The following is a 20296-nucleotide window of genomic DNA, read 5'->3' as shown; positions in this document are numbered from 1 at the left end:
CCAGATCTGCTGGTTTATAGCACAGATACAGCCTAAATATACAGCCATTTATCCAACTGTACATCCAGATCTGCTGGTTTATAGCACAGATACAGCCTAAATATACAGCCATTTATCCAACTGTACCTCCAGATCTGCTGGTTTATAGCACACATACAGACTAAATATACATCTAATCATCCAACTGTACAGCCATATCTGCTGGTTTATAGCAGATACAGCCTACATATACAGCCATTTATTCAACTGTACCTCCAGATCTGCTGGTTTATAGCACAGATACAGCCTAAATATACAGCCATTTATCCAACTGTACCTCCAGATCTGCTGGTTTATAGCACAGATACAGCCTAAATATACAACCATTTATCCAACTGTACATCCAAATCTGCTGGTTTATAGCACAGATACAGCCTAAATATACAGCCATTTATCCAACTGTATATCCAGGTCTGCTGGTTTATAGCACAGATACAGCCTAAATATACAGCCATTTATCCAACTGTACATCCAAATCTGCTGGTTTATAGCACAGATACAGCCTAAATATACAGCCATTTATTCAACTGTACCTCCAGATCTGCTGGTTTATAGCACAGATGCAACCTAAATATACAGCCATTTATTCAACTGTACCTCCAGATCTGCTGGTTTATAGCACAGATGCAACCTAAATATACAGCCATTTATCCAACTGTACATCCTAATCTGCTGCTTCATAGCACAGATACAGCCTAAATATACAGCTATTTGTTCAACTGTACCTCCAGATCTGCTGGTTTATAGCACAGATATAACCTAAATATACAGCCATTTATCCAACTGTACATCCAGATCTGCTGGTTTATAGCACAGATACAGCCTAAATATACAGCCATTTATCCAACTGTACCTCCAGATCTGCTGGTTTATAGCACACATACAGACTAAATATACATCCAATCATCCAACTGTACAGCCATATCTGCTGGTTTATAGCAGATACAGCCTACATATACAGCCATTTATTCAACTGTACCTCCAGATCTGCTGCTTTATAGCACAGATACAGCCTAAATATACAGCCATTTATCCAACTGTACCTCCAGATCTGCTGGTTTATAGCACAGATACAGCCTAAATATTCAACCATTTATCCAACTGTACATCCAAATCTGCTGGTTTATAGCATAGATACAGCCTAAATATACAGCCAATTATCCAACTGTATATCCAGGTCTGCTGGTTTATAGCACAGATACAGCCTAAATATACAGCCATTTATCCAACTGTACATCCAGATCTGCTGGTTTATAGCACAGATACAGCCTCAATATACAGCCATTTATCCAACTGTACCTCCAGATCTGCTGGTTTATAGCACACATACAGACTAAATATACATCCAATCATCCAACTGTACATCCATATCTGCTGGTTTATAGCAGATACAGCCTAAATATACAGCCATTTATTCAACTGTACCTCCAGATCTGCTGGTTTATAGCACAGATACAGCCTAAATATACAGCCATTTATCCAACTGTACCTCCAGATCTGCTGGTTTATAGCACAGATACAGCCTAAATATACAGCCATTTATCCAACTGTATATCCAGGTCTGCTGGTATATAGCACAGGTATAGCCTAAATATACAGCCAATTATCCAACTGTATATCCAGGTCTGCTGGTTTATAGCACAGATACAGCCTAAATATACAGTCATTTATCCAACTATACATCCAGATCTGCTGGTTTATAGCATAGATACAGCCTAAATATACAGCCATTTATCCAACTGTACCTCCAGATGTGCTGGTTTATAGCACAGATACAGCCTAAATGTACAGCCATTTATCCAACTGTACACCTAGATCTGCTGGTTTATAGCACAGATGCAACCTAAATATACAGCCATTTATCCAACTGCACATCCTAATCTGCTGCTTCATAGCACAGATACAGCCTAAATATACAGCTATTTATTCAACTGTACCTCCAGATCTGCTGGTTTATAGCACAGATATAACCTAAATATACAGCCATTTATCCAACTGTACATCCAGATCTGCTGGTTTATAGCACAGATACAGCCTAAATATACAGCCATTTATCCAACTGTACCTCCAGATCTGCTGGTTTATAGCACACATACAGACTAAATATACATCCAATCATCCAACTGTACAGCCATATCTGCTGGTTTATAGCAGATACAGCCTACATATACAGCCATTTATTCAACTGTACCTCCAGATCTGCTGGTTTATAGCACAGATACAGCCTAAATATACAGCCATTTATCCAACTGTACCTCCAGATCTGCTGGTTTATAGCACAGATACAGCCTAAATATACAACCATTTATCCAACTGTACATCCAAATCTGCTGGTTTATAGCATAGATACAGCCTAAATATACAGCCATTTATCCAACTGTACCTCCAGATCTGCTGGTATATAGCACAGGTATAGCCTAAATATACAGCCAATTATCCAACTGTATATCCAGGTCTGCTGGTTTATAGCACAGATACAGCCTAAATATACAGCCATTTATCCAACTGTACATCCAGATCTGCTGGTTTATAGCACAGATACAGCCTCAATATACAGCCATTTATCCAACTGTACCTCCAGATCTGCTGGTTTATAGTACAGATACAGCCTAAATATACAGCCATTTATCTGGAGTCTGTTCCTCTCCACACAGAGGCTGCTGTCTACAATTGAACAGAGCCGTTGCACGCCAGAGCAAGGGGACAGTGAATGGGCCGAAACTCATACACAGCCCAGGCGTCTGACTCCTCGGCCAGCGTTGTAACCTCCGTCCATCTCTATGCAGGAATATCCAGCTACAATGCATGTCTCCTGGCTTCCGTGAGTACTTTAAAGTAATTTACCCAGTATTAGCGGATAGTATTTTAATGTTTTGCTTCAGCTTTCAACTTTTGCACTTTCCGCTTTCACCCTCATTAAAAGGTTTCTTCATTTCCTAAAGGACAGGTGTTAAAGCTGGATTGTCAGCCAAAAAATCTAATTCCATTTCACTGGCGTATCCAGACGGGGGTTCTGGATGTATGGAACACCCCCCTGAGACTCCTGTACCTTTAAAAAAAATTCCCTGAAATCGCTGAAGCAGACAAGCTGGTAAATATACAGAGGCTTGCCTGCAGGGTCAGTGGGAAAAACTCAGCTCTTTCCCTATTGTAAAGACTGCATGTAGACAGCTACATAAGGTATGTCACAGCTTGAAAAGTTTTTGACAGTCCCTAAACTCCAGGAGAGCTGCCTGCAGCTTGTGTGAGAGGCTGACCATCCCTTACATTCTCCACACTCCTATGGACGGTATACCTATATCCTTCCCTTATTCCCACAATCCTCACCACCATGTTGTTAATGTTTTGTTTTTGCTTTGGCAATGCTAAATGTATTTGGTCCTGCCAATAAAGCTTTTTTGGATTTGGCTGGCAGGGACAGGATACACAGTACATGCAAGTAGCCTCTGTGTGATGTGGGACTGCAATACAGATACGCTATCTGCTCTATCTCAGTCTCTCCACTCCACCTGGGGGGCAATCTTCCCCCCAGGCCCCCTTTCATTCAGTGATTTAGGGCTGGTGTCTGGTGTATTCAGGTTTGTTGTTGTAAGGCAATGCAAAATACTAGGCTAGCTGATAAAACTGCAATTAGAGGTCAGGCAAGCTGGTATATATACACAGCATGATGCAGAGCTTGCCTGGAGGGTCCGTGGGCAAAAATCTGCCTCTCCCCTATGTCATAATGACGGCATCTTGTTAAACAAGGTGAACATTTTTTGACAGTCCCTAGACTCCAGGAGGGCTGCTTTCTGACGTGTGTGAGAGACCAGCAGGGACAGGAGTCCTATTACAGGCAAGTAGCCTCTGTGTGATGTGGGACTGCAATGCAGATAATGCTCCATCTCAGGCTATTCTCAATTTCTCTCCACTCCTTTTCTCTCTGGGCTAGTGCACGCCAAAATCACAATAGCAATCGCTAGCAATTAGTGAGTGCGATTTTCAGTGAATCACTCAAAAAAATGCTACATGCAGTATACCTGCGATTTTGAAAAAATCACAACGCTGCTGTGGGAACACCCACATAGGGTAACATTAGCCAAGCACTTTTCAAATCAATGTGGATTTGAAAAACGCTCAGAAGCCCTCTTGGTGTGCACCAGCCTCCCTCATTCACCTTTGTTCCCCTCTTCCCCTAGAGCTGGCTGGCTGACTGTGTGTTCTTGTCTTACAGGAAAGCTAAATAAAAGTGCAATCCTGGTGAGGCAAATTATTATTATTTAGTATTTATATAGCTCCGCCATCTTCCGCAGATGCATATATCCCTGCATCATATGGCTATCGCTTGCGCTATGTGACACTATGTGGCATATTCCACTGAATTGTCCAAACTAAGTATCTCCCGCTCCTCTCTCGGGGAGTTGTTCCATCGCTGTCCCCCGTTCAAATTTGCTGCTTCCAGAAGCCCTCAGCAACACTCGTGTCCTTGAGTACTTCCAAAGATAGGCAGCTCCGTAATACGCCAGCGCACTTTTGTGCATGGGCAGTATGAAGCCACCTGTATTCGGAAGCACTCGGGGACATAAGTGCTTCTGGACCTTTCAGGAATCGCCCCCTTAAAAATCCTGCGTTTGCCCCTGCATTTACCCACTGCTCTGTTTTTATTATGCAGCCTGCAACCTTTCCCTGCATTGCAAGCACTAATCAGAAATGTTTCTTCTGTAATCATAATAATAATAATAATCTCAGTCAGCCTGGCTCTATTTGGTACATTGCTGACGAGAAGGAAGGTTGTCATCACTCCTCCCACATACCTGACTATCACCTTGGAAATCCTTTCATGAAGAGGTTTCCCCCCTCCCTCCCAATAAAGCTTTCCTGTTACTAGTAGTCTCCCCCCCTCCCTCCCAATAAAGCTTTCCAGTAGTTTCCCCTCCTTGCTTCCCTGGTGCTAGTGGTTTCCTTTCCTCCCCACTGAAGCTCCCCTGGTGCTAGTGGTTTCTCCCGGGGAAGGGGAGGGGCATGCTGGGGACTCGGGGTTATACCTCCCAACCAGTCCCAAGCAAATCAGGACAGTTGGGAGATGTGTGATTTGGAATTCACTTTGCCGTCAGGACTGCTTGGGGTAGAGGGATACACCTGTAAATCTGTTGGCTTTTGATGTCATTCGATTTCCAGAAAAGCACTTTTGGGGCTCAGAGTTAGGAAGCCCAGCTCTCTGCAGATGGAAATGGCCAATCGGCTCTTCTGACAAGCCAGAGCTATTGGCATCTCTGCTGAACAGAGGTTTGCCTTCTTAAAGCAGAAGGTATTTGTGATAATTCAGGTTGGAATGAGCATATGATGTCTCCCAGGGCATCACTGCTGAATATGCAAATCATCCCTTGTTGTCCCTGTAAACTAGCCATACCTCCAGAACTGCTGCAATGCAAAGATGTGTCAGCTTGTTAAATGTACAGAGCCGTAATAATCCAACCTGCATACAGACTGTTTCGGATTGGTTGATCCTCATCAGTGCATGGCATGGATTAACCACTGTAGCCCACAGGACGTAGCTCCTACGTCCAAATATGCATGCTGGATATAGGAGCTATCCATAAAAAAACAGAGCCGCCGGGGCGCGCGGGCCGCCTGTTACCCCGGAGATCAATGAATGGGAAAGCAGTTCACATTCATTGATCTAAGTCCCTTATGCTGGGTACACACTATGAGATTTTATGGTCGATTTACTGTCAGATCGATTATTTCCAACATGTCCGATTTGCTTTCCGATCGATTTCCGAGCATTTTCCGATTGATTTCCGTTAACTGTAATAGGAAATCGATCAGAAAATGCTCGGAAATCGATCGGAAAGCAAATCAGACATGATGGAAATAATCGATCTGACAGTAAATCGACCATAAAATCTCACAGTATGTACCCAGCATTAAAGAGAACCCGAGGTGGGTTTGAAGAATATTATCTGCATACAGAGGCTGGATCTGCCTATACAGCCCAGCCTCTGTTGCTATCCCAAACCCCCCTAAGGTCCCCCTGCACTCTGCAATCCCTCATAAATCACAGTCATGCTGCTGACAAACAGCTTGTCAGAGCTGGCTGTGTTTATCTTTATAGTGTCAGTCTGCTGCTCTCCCCGCCTCCTGCAGAACTCCAGTCCCCGCCTGCATCCCTTCCCTCCCTGCTGATTGGAGGGAAGGGACGGGGGCAGGGACCGGAGCTATGCAGGAGGCGGGGGAGCAGCTGAGACTGACACTACAGATGTAAACACAGCCTCACAGCACGGCTGTGATTTATGAGGGATTGCAGAGTGCAGGGGGACGTTAGGGGGGTTTGGGATAGCAACAGAGGCTGGGCTGTATAGGCAGATCCAGCCTCTGTATGCAGGTAATATTCTTCAAACCCACCTCGGGTTCTCTTTAATGCTGGGTACATACTGTGAGATTTTATGGTCGATTTACTGTCAGATCGATTATTTCCATCATGTCTGATTTGCTTTCCGATCGATTTCCGAGCATTTTCTGATCGATTTCCTATTACAGTTAACGGAAATCAATCAGAAAATGCTCGGAAATCGATCGGAAAGCAAATCGGACATGTTGGAAATAATCGATCTGACAGTAAATCGACCATAAAATCTCAATCTCGCTGGCTTCTCTGGAGAAGCTGAGATTGTTCTGTTACACATTCCCTCTTCCCTTCCTGGAAGCAAAAAAAAAAAAAAAAAAAATTGACTGTGGCCATCTTGTGGCCAAATAGTAAAACTACATCTGCATACATTTTTAAAAAAATGAATAGACATTTTTACATTTAAAATTAACTGTTTACCTCCCACACACCAAAAATACTCAAATAAAATTTTTAATTAGAAAAAAAATTACAGTAAAAAAAAGCATAAATAGTTACCTAAGGGTCTGAACTTTTTTAATATGCATGTCAAGAGGTTATAATACTAATATTTTTTTAATTATAAGCTTGTAAATAGTGATGGACGCAAAACTGAAAAAATGCACCGTTATTTCCAAATAAAATATTGGCGCCATACAATGTGATAGGGACAAAATTTAAATGGGATAATAACCGGGACAAATAGGCAAATACAATACGTGGGTTTTAATTATGGCAGCATGTATAATTTTAAAGCTATAAGGGCCGAAAACTGACAAATAATGAAAATTTTCTTTCTCTTAATATTCCCATTAAAATGCATTTAGAATAAAACATTTCTTAGCAAAATGTACCACCCAAAGAAAGCCTGATTGGTGGCGGAAAAAACAAGATATAGATTATTTCATTGTGATAATTAGTGATAAAGTTATTGGTGAATGAAGGGCAGGTGAAAATCGCTCGGATGCATAAGGTAAAAGAAACACTGAAGGCTGAAGTGGTTAATGTGGCTCTATGGGGTAGGACTTGAAATAAATGGATATTACATGAAAATGTTTGTATTTGTATTTTGGTGGGCGGGAATGTTTTTGAGTTTCTATGAAAGCATATAATGTAGGAGAGCAGAAGATTCTATTCTCGATGAGACGACGAGGCGTTGCAGGCTGGCCTCTTGCCGCAATACACAAGTTTGTGAGACACAGAAGCAGTAATTAGCCGCCTCGCTCCACGCACGGCCATGAGTCATTTGTTGCTTCCAACACGTTCCTCGCTTAAAAACTGGGGGGGGGGGGGGAGGGGGGACACCAGCTCCCAGAATAATCAGAGGAGACTCGGCTACAGAAGAAACGCAGGTAATTGCCGCTCTGCAGACACCAGGAGTCCATGGCAATGCTATTAGGACAATTAATGTGATGAATGCATCACAGGGCAATTACATAGAGCCAGGTTAGGTCAGCAGAGGTGCAGTTGTGAAGATTTATGCGCAATCATCCCCGCACAGACGCCGCTTTAGCGCAATTATCACCCTCGCCCAACTTTTTGAATTAAATATAAATCAAGAGAAGCATCCTGAAAGACCCTTCCCAGTCAAAGCAAAGAAATATGGGGAAAAAAATCCAAGCAGCTACCTACTGATGAGCAAGATACTGCCATTACCAGCTCGATATGCCCCCCACCCACCAACACACCTCCAAATAGCCCACTCCATAGATCCCACATGCACACACCTCCAACCCCTCCCCCTCATACACACCTACAACCCCTCCCCCACACACACCTCCAAACCGCCCCCACACACACACCTCCAACCTCCCTTCTCCCCCCCCCCCCCCCCCACACAAACCACCCTCACTTATACCTCCAACCCCCCCCCCCCCCACACACACACACACACACACCTCCAACCCCTCCCTTCCACACACGCCTCTAAACTGCCCCCACACACCTCCAACCACACCACCCCCCCCGCATACCTCCAAACCGCCCCATCTCCAACCCCTCCCCCCCACACACCCCCAACCCACTTCCAATTGGTTGATTGGTACATTTTGGTACAGAGGAAGAATTCTACAGGTCTGCTAATGCAGGGCTAAACAGGTGGCTTTTCGTTCTGGATTTGAATAACTCCAGGGAATGGGGCTGTCTGTGAACAAACGCGGAAAAGCCGCCGCATGGACGCAGGATGAGGCGGCTGTTTCCGCGGCTGGCATAGCGGAACGCGGAGATACCGCCGCGTCTGACGCGGTGGTTTGCGCACACAAGCCTGCTACTGACAGTTTGACCAGGTGCGGGGAGGCCACCGCATGTGCTGATAGCGGTGCGTCTCACCCCGCGTGCAGACCAGCAGAGACATTGCAAAGCGTGACTGGTGTGGCTGGGACTGATAGTCCACACAGGTTCAGAATGACGCGCGCGCCGAGAGGTACTGGTACTAGCAAAAACTGAGACATGGAAAGACTGGACGGAGACGTTAGGGCCCTTTCAGCAGGACGTCCCGGAGGGGGAAGCCTGAAGGGGTTATGTTTATACCACTGCCATTCCATCTTCAGATCTTACAGATGTTCCATTCACACAAAAATGCGGGACACCCTGGGGCCTCCAGAACACAGGATCTTGTTGCTAGGTGCGCTTGGTGGCCTTCTCTGGCAACGGATTGCAAGGAGTATGTTAGAGAGTGTGCGGTGTGTGCAAAAAGTAAGCCCTCCTGGCTGGCACCTGTGGGAACACCTGTGGCCCCACCTGTCCATGGATTTTGTGGGTGAGCTTCCCAGGTCTGAGGGCATGTCGGTCATTTGGGTGGTAGTCGACTGCTTTAGTAAAATGGCCCATTTTGTGCCCTTGAAAGGACTCCTCTCGGCCCAGGAGCTGGCCGATTTGTTCATCGTCCACGTTTTCCGATTGCATGGCATTCCGGAAAACATTGTGTCAGATCGGGGAGTCCAATTTGTTTCGAGATTTTGGAGGGCATTTTGTCACCAAATGGGCATGGAACTGTCATTTTCATCGGGCTACCACCCACAGACCAATGGTCAGACTGAGAGAGTAAATTGAAAATTGCGCAAAAGGTGGATCAGCGCAACACCAGGCCGCCTCCGAATGGCCTCCATCAGAGATGCGCTGAGCCCCCCCCCCAGGAACTACAAACGCACCTTGAACCCAAACAGAAGCTCTGCATATACACCAAAAGCATAGCTGTTAAGTGGGAGCAGCTGACCAAAAACGAAATAAATTAGTACATAGCAAGGAAATGAGCAGCGCTACTTAAAAACAGACTAGTGCCTACCTGCAAAAGAGTGCAAGCCCCACTTGTGGGATATAATACACACCGAGCATACACATGACCTGTCTACCACTAGAGGAGGATGTTAGTTTCCTGTAACAGCTTGCATGCAACCTATTAAGTACTCGTCCCTCTCACTGCGAAGAAGTCAATCCTCCATGGGAGGGGCCTAACACTAACTAAATCCTAACCTATGTATATGCATAGCCTGGGTGCGGCTAATCAAATAAAATCGAAAATTGAAAATTGCGCAAAAGGTGGATCAGCGCAACACCAGGCCGCCTCCGAATGGCCTCCATCAGAGATGCGCTGAGCCCCCCAGGAACTACAAACGCACCTTGAACCCAAACAGAAGCTTTGCATATACACCAAAAGCATGGCTGTTAAGTGGGAGCAGCTGACCAAAAACGAATTACATTAGTACATAGCAAGGAAATGAGCAGCGCTACTTGGTGTTGCACTTATCCACCTTTTGCGCAATTTTCAATTTTCGATTTTATTTGATTAGCCGCACCCAGGCTATGCATATACATAGGTTAGGATTTAGTTAGTGTTAGGCCCCTCCCATGGAGGATTGACTTCTTCGCAGTGGGAGGGACGAGTACTTAATAGGTTGCATGCAAGCTGTTAATGGAAACCAACATCCTCCTCTAGTGGTAGACAGGTCATGTGTATGTTCGGTGTGTATTCGACCCCACAAGTGGGGCTTGCACTCTTTTGCAGGTAGGCACTAGTCTGTTTTTAAGTAGCGCTGCTCATTTCCTTGCTATAGACTGAGAGAGTCAACCAATCATTGGAACAATTCTTGAGGTGTTACGTTGCAGAAGCGCAAAATGATTGGGTTAAGTTTTTCCCTTCACAGAATTTGCGCACAATAATTTGAAAAGTTCTTCCACGGGATTCTGTCCATTTCAGATAGTTGCTGGGAAGCTGCCCAAATTTTCCCCATTACCAATCGCTTCCACTCCGTTTCCAGCTCTGGAGGCCTGGCAAAAGTCATTTAAGGACGTGTGGTGGATCGTGAAAAGTAATTTGGAGAAGGCGTTTCAGAGTCAGAAAGGTCAAGCTGACAAAAGACCTTAGAGTGGAAGTTTCAACCAGGAGACTTAGTCTGGGTGTCCACATGTCACTTGACCTTGAAACAGCCTTCAGTTAAGTTGGGGCCCAGGTTTGTGGGTCCATTTCCAGTAACTAGAAAGATCAACAATGTTACTTATGCCATTGATCTTCCTGCCAGTATGCGTGGCGTAAGATCCTTTCATGTGTCTCTGCTTAAGCCAGCAGTCCATGTGGGTCCCACTCCTCCTCCTCCTGTGATGATAGATGACCAACCTGAGTACGAGGTAGAGAAGATTTTAGACTCACGCATAGTTCAGAACTCAGTACAATATCTGGTTCATTGGAAAGGGTATGGTATTGAGGAGAGATCATGGGTACCTGAATGCCGCATGCATGCTGACAAACTGAGAAGGGAATTCCACGCTTTACATCCTGAGAAGCCTGGAAGTACGGTGACCATACGTCCCGCTTTACCCGGGACGCGTCCCGCCTTCGGGGGGCGCTGTCCCAGGCTGCATGAGGTCCCGGGAAACGTCCCGCTTTTAGCAGCGGGACGTCCCGGCCTCGGGACTCTGGCCACCGTACAATGAACTAGCCGCAGCGTCTACTAGACGCTGCGCTAGTTCATTCCCCGCAGCCCCGCTCCAGCCTGCAATGTTCTCCTCCGGCAGGCACAGGCAGAGCAGGGCTACGGGAAGATGGCGTCCGGAGGCGGAGCCCTGTATTGGAGACTATTTGTCTCCAGTACAGGGCTCCGCCTCCGGACGTCATCTTGCCGTAGCTCTGCTCTGCCTGTGAGAGGCTGAGCGGGAGATTGAAGATCGTCCAGGCCAGGGGGAGCTGCACCTGAGGCACCAGAGGCCGGCTGCGTGAGGGGACGTCTTCTGCCAGGTGAGTAAATGCTTTTTCTTGCAGGTGAAGTGTTTGCCCACATTGTGTTCATTTTGTACTGACATGTTTGCCCGCAGTGCATTTATCCTATACTGACATGTTTGGCCGCATTGCGTCACGCAATGCGGCCAAACATGTCAGTACAAGATAAATGCACTGCGGACAAACATGTCAGTACAAAATACACGCAATTTGCGTGTATTTTGTACTGACATGTTTGCTAGCAGTGCGTTTATCTTGTACTGACATGTTTGGCCGCATTGCGTGTATTTTGTACTGACATGTTTGCCCGCAGTGCGTTTATCTTGTACTGACATGTTTGTCCGCAGTGCGTTTATCTTGTACTGACATGTTTGTCCGCAGTGCGTTTATCTTGTACTGACATGTTTGCCCGCAGTGCGTTTATCTTGTACTGACATGTTTGCCCGCAGTGCGTTTATCTTGTACTGACATGTTTGCCTGCAGTGCGTTTATCTTGTACTGACATGTTTGCCCGCAGTGCGTTTATCTTGTACTGACATGTTTGCCCGCAGTGCGTTTATCTTGTACTGACATGTTTGCCCGCAGTGCGTTTATCTTGTACTGACATGTTTGCCCGCAGTGCGTTTATCTTGTACTGACATGTTTGCCCACAGTGCGTTTATCTTGTACTGACATGTTTGCCCGCAGTGCGTTTATCTTGTACTGACATGTTTGCCCGCAGTGCGTTTATTTTGTACTGACATGTTTGCCCGCAGTGCGTTTATTTTGTACTGACATGTTTGCCCGCAGTGCGTTTATTTTGTACTGACATGTTTGCCCGCAGTGCATTCATTTTGTACTGACATGTTTGCCCCCATTGCGTTTATTTTGTACTGACATGTTTGCCCCCATTGCGTTTATTTTATGCTGACATGTTGCCCGCAATGCGATTATTTTGTGCTGAAATGTTGCCCGCAATGTGTTTATTTTGTGCTGAAATGTTGCCCATTGCGTTTATTTTGTGGTGTCTGGGGTAACTGTTGCTGCATTTATTATTTAATGGTCATAGTTGGCTGTGTTTGCTGCTTTGGGGTTATGGCATACTATTAAATAGCATCACACAGTTTCTGCACACCTATGATGTGAATCCACGTTTGACCACATCACGGCGTAAACACTGCTTTCTTATGCCTCGCTGTTGCATCATTCTGTTAGCTCCGTCCATAGAATGTCATGACCACGCCCATTTTTCGCGCGCGCTGCAGACACCAAAGTTTTCGGTGCGGCGCGCTGCGCGCGCCGCACCCCCTATTTTTTGACGCGGCGTCAATTCCCCCCGTCCCAGGTTGAGCCTACAAAAATCTGGTCACTCTACTGGAAGGAGCTGTCCGGAGTCCACTCCTCAGGGGGGGGGGGGGGGGGGTACTGTGAAGAAACGCGGAAAAGCCGCTTAGCTAATCCCCGGGAGAGTCTAGGCTTACGGAAGGAGCATACTTCTGTGCAGTATTCCTTACTGCCTCTGTACCTACTCCTTAGGTACAGTCCACTAGTGTTACTGTTATACCCAATCACTCACTTCTCTCTCAGGTGTCCAGAGGTTAGTAGATATATCTGATTGTCGGTGATACTGCAGATCATCCGGTAATCAGACCCTCTCTGTGTTACACCGATCGTTACACTGTCTTTACTGGGTGTGGTAGGGATGGAATTCGAAAGGGTAGGGGCAGCATGACAGAAAGCTCTGGCTCCAAAAGTTTTGAGGTGCACTCTGGGAGTGACCAAGTTTGTGGATTCTGCTGATCTGAGGTTGTGAGAGGTGTGGTGCAGTTTCAGCAAGTCCTTCATGTATCCATATTTGACAAGCTTTTCTCAGAAAGGTTTCGAGGGTCCCAGCGGTGGATTGGGGTTTTGCAGGGGAAACTATTTACTATTGGACTATTCCGAGCCCTCCCATTACTGAGATTTCTAAAAAAAACTTAAAAAAAAAAAATGTTTAAACTTTAGGGTCGCTTAAAAAGAAAGAACAATTATGATTCCCTTTCCAATGAGGTCTAAAGAAGAGATGTTCCCAAATGTATCTCCTACAGGATCTGGGCGCAGTCTGCTGTGGTGGCGTTATCAACTTAATTTTGGAGAAGCCCTATACTGCCACCTGCTGGACCTTGTAAAACAGAATCTGTGAATGTTTCTCCTTCATTTTACAGAGCTGTAATAATTCAACTTGCAGATAGCGGCTGTTAGCTCTCATCAGCTTGTTAGCTCTCATCAGTGCAAAGCATGGTTTAACATGGCTCATTGGGGTCGATGCACATAACAGCGGTAATACTGGCGTGCAAACACAGTGCACGGCAATGCTACCCTTACTCCCGCCCGCTATTTGAATATCGCTGCCCGTTGCTACGGTAACGCACGTTACTAACGAATGCACGTTACTGTATCAACAGTCGCGCTACTTGAGTGATAGCGTAACCCGCGGTACTGCAGGCGGACGTAAGGGTAGCATTGCCATGCGCTGTGTGTGCACGCCAATATTACCGCTGTTATGTTTTGCATCAACCCCATTGAGTTGTACTTGGGCGTTTTTTGAGACCTGGTACTTTTTGAGAAAATCTATATGAAAACTTCAAAGATTTTTTTTTTAAAAAAACTCGGTAAAATGTCATTTTTCTGCTGTACGCTTTAAAGGGAATCTGAAGTGAAAATAAACTTATGAGATGTATGTGTAGTACAGCTAAGAAATAGAGCATTTAGTAGCACAGATATGAGTCCCATATTGTTTCCAGTACAGGAGGAGTTAAGAAACTTCACTTGTTATCCATGCAAAAGAGCTTCTCTGAGCTCTCCGACTAATTTATTCAGAGAGCAGTGCTATTTTCTGGAGCACTTATACATCAAATAAATAGTGAAAGACAACTTCTGATGAGATTTTACTGCAGGGAAGTTCAAAGGGTCATTATTACTGCTCTGTTTCATAGCTTAAAACACAGAGTGTAATTTGTAAACTGCAAATATTAGAAAATGATGCAATCTTAAAAAAAAAAGCTGTATAACTGAAAATAAAAATATCAGACTCTTTTCTTTGTTACTAATGTTCTAATAATCATCCATACTACACATAGAATTCATTATATCATTTTTTTTCACTTCAGTTTTACTTTAAAGCAGACCTGAACACTGGCACAGGACAGAAGGAAAACATAAGGACATGCACCCTGTATGTATTTAGAGAGTTTAGCCTGTCTAATTCCTCCTCATCTGTGACTAATCACCACTGTAATTTGATCTCTCAGCTGTGTCAGCTGACTGCCTAGGCAGAGCAGTTTATTGGGAAACATGGGATGTTCACGCTAAGGGTGCATTCACACGATAAATCGCAAAACAGTAGCACTTAGCGCTAACATTTTGCGCAGGTGATTTTACCGTGATTAGCGCGGTAAAATCACTGCTCACACTTCCGCGATTCAGAGCGATCGTGATCAGCGCTTTACTAAGCACTGTACCGTAAAAGCTGCAGAATCGCTGCAAAATGCTGCATGTAACGCGTTTTGCACTAATCACAAATCGCCCGCGATTGGCACCAATAGCGGCAGTGAGATCACTGCCATATACTTTCTATTGCGCTAGCACTTTAAAAAGCACTAGTGCTTCAGTGATTAGCAGGAATCACCTGCTAATCGCTCAAGTGCGAACAGGCCCGATGTCTGCTTACATGAAAGCAGGAAGTAGATTTATTGCAGGATTTGTATCAGCTGTAACAAAGAAATGTTTTTTCTTTAAAGCTTATTATGCGGTTGCCTACCTTTTGAAGAAGAGTGGAAGTCCTGAGTTCAGGTCCACTTTAAAGCGGTATAAAATCCTGACTTATTATTCAATAAAAACATGTTTTCCTACTTTTTATATGCCATACGGTTATCATATTTGCTTTTGTGCATAAGTATTATTATTCATTAAGGCTGCTTTCACAGTGGGACGTTACAGGCGCACGTTAGAGCAGCCTGTAACGCACCCCACCGCACAGCAATGAAAAATCAATGGGCTGTTCACAGTGCACACATTGCGTTACATTGTAACGCTGCGCCATAAGACAACGTACTGCATGCAGTACTTTATACGCGGCTAAGCCGCGTTAGACTGTTTGCACATGCTCAGTACGGGTGTTTTTTTTTTGAATTTTGGGGGAGGAGAGGAGGCGGGGAGAGGCCGCTACGTAGCCAGGCACATGGCTACTTAATATTCACTGCACTTGCAGTGTTTACATCCTGGAGCGGCCGCGGATTGGCTGGCGGGACCACGGGATGCGGAGAGCTCCGCTCACGTGGTCTCCGCAGTGCCTCCGACAGAGCAGGCGCACAAAGCTGCTTGTAACGTCCCCTAAAATGCAACGTCCTGGTGTGAAACCAGCCTTAGTAATTACAAATTTGCAAAGTACACTTTTTTGCTCTGAGAGCTGGCTTTGCATTTTATTTATAACTGCTTTATTCGTCTTCTAATGTAAGCAGAAATGCTTTCTGAGTGTCTGACTTTGTTCAGGAGAGTCTGCAGTGTTAGAGAATTGTTTACATTCCTCACTTGATACAATTAGGTAAACAAAAGATAACATTATCTCCAGTTTGGATGCGTCTAGCTTTCCCGACAGGGAGCTTCTAAGTCCACTGTTTAACCCTTTGACTGCTGTTCTAGTAAAAAAAAATGCTGGTTGTATATAATATGCTGTAAATAATCTATTAGAGCAAAGAAGGAATGCAGGGTTTCATTCCGCTTTAAGGCAATAGGAAATCAGAACTTCCCTTTAATAAATTGCAAAATAACCGATAACAGGATGTTAACATGTCTGGCGTTCAGATGTAGCGTAAACGCTGCGTGACAAGTCGATGTAAACTTTGATGTATTTCGCCCTATAAGTTTTAATAGCAAAGTAAACGAGAGAGAAAGAAGCCGTTTACGTGGCACCTGTTGCCCAGTAAGTCGGAAGTAACAGATATCTCCGACGTGCGGGTGAATTATCTGCGTCCCGAAAGATTTACCGAGCGAGATCGTCGGATTCAAAAGATTGTTTTATACAGATCCGTCACCCTGTCAGGCGCGCAACAAACAGCCTTCCATAAAATAAATCTTAAACGCGCGCGTCTTCCGAGACCCGCAGGCCGACTGTCAGCCGCTGACGGAGGCCCCCCTCTCCCCGCTTCACCCTAAATTATGCACAATAAAAAAACAAACCTCAGAATGCTTCATCAAAGATGCATAAACTGTCAGGCCCAAATAAATCATCCCAATTAACTCCTGTTAGATTGGGTTCGCATTTATTAATTTAATCAGCGGCGCATCCACTCGCGGGAGCCGAGGTGATGAATCGCTACGCCGAGGGCACGTTAAGGAGAGATAACCCCGGGGGGAGGGGGTACGGCTGTTTAGTGAGGGTCTTATGTGAGGGTCTCCGAACATCTCAGAATGACCAGATGTCCATTAGGTTGAATCAGATTCCACCTGTCTTTCTGCATTCATGGCGGGGTTAAATGTAGGTTTCCCACATTGCAAAAGTTTTCCCAAATAGCAACCCCCCAAAAATACTTACATACTCACCTAAGACGAGGGAAAGTTCTGGATCCTATAGAGACTTCCCGGCCCTCTCTCTTTCCCCTCCTTCCACGGCTGTCCACCTGCTCAAAATTGGCATATTCCGGAGTGCTCATAAGGCTTCGGATGTACTTGCGTCCCACAGTGTTTTCTAAGACAGGCGCATCTGTATGTGTGCGCAGACTGGTCTTTGGAAGTACTTGGGGACACGAGACGTAGTCATTTCACCAGGGGGTCTGGTGGTGGAACGTGGAGATGGAGAGAGGACTAGTAAGGCTTTATGGTAGGGGTCCTCAAACGTTTTGGGTTGAGGGTCGGGTCAACATACTTCAGAATGCTGGGGGGGCGGAGTATAGATAAAATTATGTAGAAGTCTTTGCGGGCCAGACAGTGAAGCATACCCAGGTGACAACCTGCAGTGGACAGCAGTGTCACCTGATGTGGAATGTGATTGGAAACCAGGAAATTACTGCCATCTGGCTTCCATGTGGATGGGTGGTGCCAGCACTGCTATTCTATATGCGGGCCACCAATATATAAAGATGTAGCTGACTGCATCTATAAGTAATACATTTTGTGGTGGTGGTGGGGGGAGGGGGGGCGGTAACAACACTTCAGGGGGCCACATTCGGCCCGCTGGCCTTAGTTTGAGGACCACTGCTCTGTGTGGTCAAGAGCCTTCCCGCTGCTTTTTATAGTTTATTTTTAACAATAATGCAAACGGAATGAATAAAGGATACATTTAAAACAAAAGTATTTGGTGAGACCACCTTTTGCCCTGACCAATTCTTCTCGGTACACTTGCACACAGTTTTTGAAGGATCTTGGCAGGTAGCAGTGGCATAGCTAAGAAGCTGTGGGCCCCGGTGCAAGTTTTGCATTGGGCCCCCCCAAGCATGCTATCCATAACGATTGATACAGCACACTAAAACCAATCAAGGAGGACAACCTCAGTGTCAGAGGTGCAAGAAGGGGATGGGGAACAGTGGGGGACCTTTATCAAGAGTGTCTGAGGCAAAATATTGGTAGGTTTTTAGAAATCCATGCAGAACTGTCTCAGACAGCCTAAGAAATCATTAGATAGTGCAGATTCTTTCTAAAACTGTTGCATAATAGGAGGAGCTAGGAAGGTCTCTCAGACAGTGCAGTGTGTGTGAGGGGAATTGCTGTTGCTGAGCTAACCAATACATCTGCTGTATTGATAGCAGCGGGCTCTGAGGAGGAATTCAGCAGGTGGGGGGAGCACATCACAAATCATGTCTAGCCTGCACTCTGCAATCATGTCTAGCCTGCAGTTCTTCATCTGTAGAACTGCTATCAAGCACTTTTAATCTGCGCCAGTTTAGGGATGGATTTGCACTTCTCTTAACTTTAGTGCTGATCTAGAAATTCATGCTAAATTGCCACTATTACCTATGATTTAAGAAGGTTCTTATTATCATGCAGAACTGTTCTCCCTGCTGGTTAGAACAGATTAAGAAGAAAAAACTGTCGGTAATGCGTTGATAAATCTCCCCCAGTGTGTTAATGATTACTACTACTCAAAGCATCTATAGAAGTGATTTATTACAAGCACAGGATCAGTTATGAGCTAATACCGTGGGGCCCCTCCAGCCCAAGGGCTCCGATGTGGTCGCTACCACTGCACCACCTATTGCTACGCCACTGGCAGGTAGGGTTTTCCAAACATGGTGTAAATCACCACAGATCTTATGTAGGCTGCCTGAGATCCTTCTCTCTCGTCATGTCATCCCAGAGACAGGGCTGGTGCACACCAAGAGCGCTTCTGTGTGCTTTTAAAAACGCCAGCACTTTAAAAAGCATTTAGCTGATGTATTTGAATGGGATGGATCACTCCAGAGCGATGGGATTTTCTCCCAAACGCAAACACGGGTCCTGCAGCATTTCTGCTGATTTCTGTGGCGATTCAGCCTCAATGTTAAAGTATAGGAAAGTGAAAAATCACTCTGAAAAGTGCTAGATGAGAGCGACTTTCCAAGCGTTTTTGTTACAGAAGCTGTTCAGTTTCAGCTCTACTGTAACAAAAAATAACAAACGCTACACCAAAACACTCCAAAAATCATTAGGCATGCTTAGAAAATCACTAGGCACATGCCTAGAATCGCCTAGGAAAATCACTTCAAAAAACGCTGAGCATTTGCGATTACACTAGCGCTTTTTGGTGTGCACTAGCCCAAACTCAAGTTCAAGTTCAGGGCTCTGTGTGAGCCATACCATCACTTCAAAGACTACATTTTCTTCTTACAACAATCCCTTCCAGTTCTGACAAGATTTTGTCAGAAATGAAAAATATCAGTTGCTGCTAGTTATATATCAATTGATGTCAGTTATACAGTGGGATGCAAAAGTTTGGGCAACCTTGTTAATCGTCATGATTTTCCTGTATAAATCATTGGTTGTTACGACAAAAAATATCAGTTAAATATATCATATAGGAGACACTCGCAGTGATATTTGAGAAGTGAGATGAAGGTTATTGGATTTACAGAAAGTGTGCAATAATTGTTTACACAAAATTAGACAGGTGCATAAATTTGGGCACCACAAAAAAAGAAATGAAATCAATATTTAGTAGATCCTCCTTTTGCAGAAATTACAGCCTCTAAACGCTTCCTGTAGGTTCCAATGAGAGTCTGGATTCTGGTTGAAGGTATTTTAGACCATTCCTCTTTACAAAACATTTCTAGTTCATTCAGGTTTGATGGTTTCCGAGCATGGAAACCAAGCTCATGGTATCTATACTAGAGCACTTTACTTTTGACCTGAGGAAACGGTTTGTACCGTGAAATGTGTTGTCTGAAGTGCCGTTACCAATAAATCTACTTGATATCTTGTTTGAATATTGTCTCCTTCCATAAAGGTAGGCAAATTATCTTTTATGTATGGTTAAATGACCAGTATTCTTATTGAACACACAACAGGGGTGCCTCCTGTCGTTTTGATACCCACAATATAACAACCCAAGTATTGGGATTGTTTGCTCACGACCCAGTGAGTATTTTTTCTTTGAAGGACCTACCACAGTTTCCCGAGCATGGACAGCTCTCTTTAACTCACATCACAGGTTTTCAGTTATATTCAGGTCCGGGGACTTAGATGGCCATTCC

The 20296-nt window shown here is 44.9% G+C and overlaps 1 long non-coding RNA gene across 4 annotated transcripts in view; it reads left to right on the top strand.

Annotated features, from left to right (window-relative positions):
- LOC137527965 (uncharacterized) overlaps window positions 1–20296 on the top strand; it is a 285924-nt gene that overhangs the window by 40974 nt on the left and 224654 nt on the right. For all 4 annotated transcript variants that reach the window (XR_011023245.1, XR_011023246.1, XR_011023244.1 and 1 more), the window contains exon 4: window positions 2694–2860. This is a non-coding gene — a long non-coding RNA (uncharacterized lncRNA). The remainder of the gene's footprint in view (window positions 1–2693; window positions 2861–20296) is intronic.

This window comes from Hyperolius riggenbachi, chromosome 8, assembly GCF_040937935.1.
Source record: "Hyperolius riggenbachi isolate aHypRig1 chromosome 8, aHypRig1.pri, whole genome shotgun sequence".
NCBI lineage: Eukaryota > Metazoa > Chordata > Amphibia > Anura > Hyperoliidae > Hyperolius > Hyperolius riggenbachi.
This window is presented reverse-complemented; position numbering and strand designations above follow the sequence as displayed.